The sequence below is a fragment of the Artibeus jamaicensis genome, unplaced genomic scaffold (assembly GCF_021234435.1).
Source record: "Artibeus jamaicensis isolate MK-2021 breed Jamaican fruit bat unplaced genomic scaffold, CSHL_Jam_final contig_519, whole genome shotgun sequence".
In the NCBI taxonomy this organism is placed as follows: Eukaryota; Metazoa; Chordata; class Mammalia; order Chiroptera; family Phyllostomidae; genus Artibeus; species Artibeus jamaicensis.
In genome coordinates this window covers 17,886,803-17,893,159 of record NW_026521871.1, presented here as the reverse complement: position 1 = coordinate 17,893,159, position 6,357 = coordinate 17,886,803, and the positions used below count along the sequence as shown (strand labels likewise).

General features: G+C 40.0%; 1 pseudogene; it reads left to right on the top strand.

The window, feature by feature from the left end:
- Positions 1–117: 117 nt before the first annotated feature.
- Positions 118–5,824, top strand: LOC128628018 (40S ribosomal protein S18-like; annotated as a pseudogene).
- The last annotated feature ends 533 nt before the right edge of the window (positions 5,825–6,357 follow it).

Genomic DNA, 6,357 nt, shown 5'->3' with positions numbered 1-6,357 from the left:
CATGTTGCTTATAATTCTCCCTACATTATCCTCTAAAAATTTCATTTTGACTCTTGTTGGTCAACATTAACCAAGTCCTGTTGGCCTGGCCAAACCCCTCCCACAAACCTGGTCTGTCTCTGTGGAAGCATCCTTTTGATGCAGTTTCTGCAGAAGGTACCATACAAGCACTGTAAAAGGAGTGCTAGATTGGTCTGTGGTTACAGGGCTGGACCCCTGACCTGCTACATATCTTGAGTACACATCCTCTTCTGTAGAATGAGACTAAGAAAGTCTGCCCTATAGAATGGTTGCACGATTCAAATGAATACGTATGGGCAGCCCACAAAATGCCATGCAAATACAGGATAGTACTAACCAAATACCAATAGTTAAGAGAGGGCACAATTCATTCAGTTTATTGACCTTTTCAGTGATAGGAGGGACCTGTGGTGGAGACCAAATTGAGCCTGAACCAAGTGTCACATCTCAGCAGGGACCCTCACCTGCATCAGCAGTCACAACACTAGCTACCATTTACTGCGACCAGCAGGCAGCACACTTGGCTCTTTTACACATCAAGCAGCACAACAAATCTGTAAGTATATATACCCCCAGTTTACTGAGGAACAGGTGCAGAAGGGTAGAGACATGCTTGGGACCAACCGAGTTGGTAAAGTGGAATCCCAATCCATCTAAGATTTTATTTACTTAGAGGGGAAAGAGAGAGGGGAACAGTGTGTGAGAGATACATCAATTGGTTGCCTCTCACATGCCCCCAGCTGGGGAACCTGGCCCACAACCCAAGCATGTGGCCTAACTGGGAATCGAACTGGGGAACCTTTGGTTCACAGGCCGGCGCTCAATCCACTGAGCCACATCAGCCAAGGCTATAATTAGTGAGATTTTTGTAACCCAACAAAGGTTCCACTGCTCAGCACAGTAGGACCCCAGGGAGATTCACACAATGCATCCGAAAGCGGGCATGTTGGAACACGGGGGAGGCAGGGCAGGGGAAGGACAGGTACAGTCCTGCAGCCAGTTCCCTGTCTACCACGGCTGAATTGCTGGCCCCAGTGAATGAGGTAAAGATGGAAGAGTTGGGTGTGGCCTCCACACCATAGCTGGCAGAGGGCAGTAGGGCAGCCGTAGTGTTGGCACCCCACAATCTGGCTCCCTCCCTGACCACATCCAGAGCCTGATAGCAGGAACAAAGATGCATCTGTGGCTTCCTGCAGCACCAGCACCCACAGGAAACAGGTGGCAACACAGCAGGTTTGTGAACCTGCCTCATGCCCCCACCCGCATGGCAGTGGTGCCCCACGACCCAGGCAACCTGAACACAGTCAGGGGACACACCACTCTAGACGGCGACCCCCACACTGCAGTGGCACCGCCCTGACTACAACCTGGAGGTGCAAGTAGAGCAAGTAAGACAGGCACAAACTTGCACTGCAGCACCACTGACTGGGGCGGGGCGGGGGAAGACCCCTAAATATCAACCTGCTGAGTTGTTAAACCAAAATGATACCTAAATAAGAACAGTTTTTAATTCAACTGTGCCAGCAAAGGAACAATCCACCAAAAACCATGAACAACCAAGGTTAACATGGTAACAGAAAGAAAATTACAATTCTCCAGAAATCAAACTCAAAAGTCATGAAAGACTGTGGTTTAAATGATAAAACATTGAATTAGCATTCATGGGAACTCAATGAGGTACAAGAAAACTCAGACAGTTCAATGAGCTCAGGAATAAAATTAATGAACAGAAAAAGTACTGTACCAAAAAGATGAAACTATAAGAAAGAACCAAACAACAAAAAAGATAGGCAGTAAAATTTCAGACATCCCACACAGCAATATTTTTGCCAATATATCTCCTAGGGTAAGGGAAATAAAGGAAAAAGCAGATGGGATCTCATCAAACTAATGTATAGGAAAACATATTTGCCAATGATGCATTGGGCATGGGTTTAATCTACAAATCATATGACTCAACACCAGGAAGACAATCCAATTAAAAAAGGGGCAAAGGACCTGAACAGAGATTTCTCCAAAGAGGATATACAGACGGTCCAGAGACATGTGAAAAGATGCTCAAAAGAAAAGTGTGCAGCTGTACTTTACCAATCAAAACAGACCACCAGACAAAAAGCAAGAAACAAAAGTCCACCCAGAAGACACAACATTTATTAAAACATACACCCAACTTAGGAGCACCAAAATACAGGGTCCAGCACAAATAACACTCCCCTTTTTTTATTACGAAATTGTAAGTACATAATTCTGTAACATAGTAATATCACGCTCAAGCACACCACCATATGACATTTTAGGTGAAATGTTCGAATTAAAACTGTAAATTATTACACCCATGTTATTACCTGACCAACCACACTCAAGCAGGCCTTACTTCTGCTGGATCCTGGATATAAAGCAATTACTAACAGACCTAAAGGGAAAAATAAATAGGAAAAAATGATGGTAGGAGACTTTAACACCCCACTTACATCAATGGAGATGTAGATCAGACAGAAAGTAAGGAAATAATAGCTTTAGATGACACATGAGAACAGATGAACTTCATAGATACCATCAGAACACCCCATCCCAAGCAACAGAATGCACATTCTTAAGTGCACATGGAACATTCTCAAGGATATAGCATATGTTGGGACACAAACCAATAAATTTAAGAAGACTGTAGTCATATCAAACATCTGACCACAAGAATATGAACCTAGAAATGAAGTACAAGAAGAAAGCTAGAAAAAAAATCACAAATGTGTGGGGATTAAACATGCTGCTCTCTTCCACAGGAGGCTTACACACCACTGGCAGGGCTGCCGTCATGGGTCTAGTGATCCCTGAGAAGGCCCAGCGCACTTGCGAGTACTCAACTCAGTATCAATGGGCAACGGAAAACAGCCTTCGCCAGCACTGCAGCTAAGGGCGTCAGGCAAAATATGCTCATGTGATACTGACAAAAGCAGACATTGACCCCACCAAGAGGGCAGGAGAGCTCACTGAGGATGAGGTGGGACGTCTGATCACCATTATACAGAATCCACACAGGTACAAGAGTCCACATGGGTTCTTGAACAGACAGGAGGATGTGAAGGAAGGAAAACATGTACAGGTCCTGGCCAGTGGTATGGACAACAAGCTCTGTGAAGACCTGAAGCGACTGAAAAAAACGTGGGCCCACGGAGGGCTATGCCACATCTGGGGTCTTCATGTTCGAGGCCAGCATACCAGGACTGCAGGCCACCAGGGTCTCACTGTGGATGTGTCCAAGTAGAAATAAATATATATCCTTGTCTGTTAATAAGCAGTCTGTCTACCAATAAACAAGCAAAAGTTAATGAACAAATATTGGGTTAATGAAGAAATAAGATTCAAAAGATACATATACATAGAGACAAATGAAAATAAAAATATGGCATACCAAAAATCTTTGGGATGCAGCAAATGCAGTACTAAGAGGGAGCATTATAGAAATACAGGCCTACCTGAAGAAACAAAAATCTCCAAAAAATCTAATATTAGACCTTAAGGAAGTAGAAAATGAAGCCCAAAGTTGGAAGAAAAAAAGGAAATTATAAAAATCAGAGCAGAAATAAATGGAATAGAGAATTAAAAGACATTACAAAAGATTAATGAAATGAATAGTGGTTCTTTGAAAAGATAAAATTGATGAACCTTTGGCTAGACTTAAAGAGAGAAAAGCCTCAAAATCAGAAATGAAAGAAGTTACAATGTATACCACAAAAATACAAACAATTGTAAAAATATGAAAGGCTAGATAGCACCAAATTAGACAACCTAGAAGAAATGGACAAATACAACCTCCCTAGACAGATTCATGAAGAATTAAGACAACCTGAATGTAAACAGTAATCAAAAACCTCCCACAAAGCAGCCCCGGTTGGTGTAGCCCAGTGGTTGAGTCCGGGCTTGCGAACAAAGAGTTGCCCATTGGATTCCCAGTCGAGGCTCATGCCTGAGTTGCAGGCTATGTCCCTGGTAGGGGCACATGAGAGACAACCACATTTTGATGTTTGTCTCCCTCTCTTCCCCTCTCTCTAAAAATAAATAAATAAAATCTTTTTTAAAAAAAAACCAAAAGCAAAAGTCAAGGATCAGATGACTTTACTGGTAAAATTTTAACAAAAGATTTAACACCTCTCAAACTCCTCCAAAAAATAAATGAGGAAGAAATGCTTCTTAACTCATTTTACATGGCCAACATTACCCTAATACCAAGGACAATGCACAAAAAAGAAAAAATTACAAGCCAATATCTCTGATGAACATAGACGCATACATAAATCCTCAAAATATACTAGCAAGTAGAATGCAACAATATATTAAAGGGTTATATATCAACAATCAAGTGTGATTCATTCTAGGGATGCATTTCTAATTCAATACCCTCTTATCAACCAAAGCAGTACACCACATTAACAAACTGAAAATTAGAAATAAATGAATATGTTAAAGTTGCAGGATATAAAATCAATATACAAAAATCTTGTTTTGGAATACACTCGCAACAAACTATGTGAAAGGGAAATGAAGAAAACGATCCCATTTAATATTGCAACAAAAAACACCTAGGAATAAACTCAAGGAAGTGAAGGACCCATTCACTGAAAATGACAAGACATTGATGAAAAATACTGAAGATGACAAAGAAATGGAAAAACATTCTGTGTTCATGGTTTGGAAGAATTACGTTGTTAAAATATCCATATTATCTAATGCAATCTACAGATTCAGTGCAATCTCAATGACATTTTTGCAGAAATAGGGTAAATCCTAAAATTTGTATGGAATCACAAAAGATCCCAAATAGCCAAAGCAATCCTCAGAGAAAAAGGACAAACCTAGAGGTATCATGCTCCCCCAATTTCAAACTACACTACGGAGCTATAGTAATCAAAACAGTATGGTACTGACAGAAAAAGAGACACACAGACCAATGGAACAGAATTGAGAGCCCAGAAATAAACCTACACATATATGGGCAACTAATTTAAAACAAAGGAGCAAAGATACTACAATGGAGAAAGGAAAGTCTCAGTATATGGCGTTGGTATAACTGGATAGCCACATGCAAATGAATCAAGACCACTATCATACTGTGCACAAACATATAGACCTAAAACAATAAGATAAATAGAAAAACACATGGGCACTAAGCTTCTGAATATCAGTCTTGGTGATTTTGTGAATTTCTCTCCAAAGGCAAGTGAAACAAAAACAAAAATAAAGAAATGGAACTACAGCAAACTAAAGAGCTGCCTCACAGCAAAAACAAACAAAAAAATAAATAAATAAAAACCTACATACAAAAAAGGCGACCAATCAAATGCAGGAAGATATTTGCAAATGATACTTCTGAATAAGTGACTAATATCTAAAATATATAAAGATTTTGTGTAACAAAATAAGCAATGAAAATAGGGGCAAAGAATCTGAATAGACACTTTTCTAAGGAAAATATACAGATGGACAATAAGCATATGAAAATATATTCAACATCACTAATTACTATAAAGTGCAAATCAAAACCACAATTAGGTATCGTCTCACACCTTTTAAAATGGCTATTATCAAAAACACAGCCTTGGCTAGTGTGGCTCAGTAGATTAAGGGCCAGCCTGCAAACCAAAGGGTTGCCAGTTCAATTCCCAGTCAGGGCACATGCCTGGGTTACAGGCCAGGTCCTCAGTAGGGGGTGCATGAGAGACAACCACATACTGATGTTCTCTCCCTCTTACTCTCTCCTTTCCCCTCTCTAAAAATAAAATAATTTTTTCAAATCTTAAAAAAAAAAGTGTTGACAAGAATGTGGAGAAAAGGGACCCATCATACACTGTTGCTGGAAATGTAAATTGGTGCAGCAACTATGGAAAACAGTATAGAGATTCCTCAAATAATTAAGATTAAAATTACCATATGACCCAGAATTCCTCTTCTGGGTGTTTATCCAAAGAATATGAAAGCAATAATTCAAAAAGATAAATATCCCTATGTTCACTGCAGTGTTATTTACAATAGCCAAGATATGGAAACAACCTCAGTGTCCATCAATGGATGAGTGGACAAAATGTGAGCTATACAATGAAATACTACTCTGCCATTAAAAAGATGAAATATTGCCACTTGGCACAACATTGATGGATTTTGAGGCTATTATGTTAAGTGAAATAAGATGGAAAAATGACAAAAACTGTATGATTTTACTCGTATGGGAAACAAATCAAAAAAGGACAAGCAAACTAACAGAACAAAACAACAAACTTATGGTACAAGAAAATGGCGGTACCAGAGGGGAAGAGGGCAGAGGGAGGGCAAAACGGGTAAAGG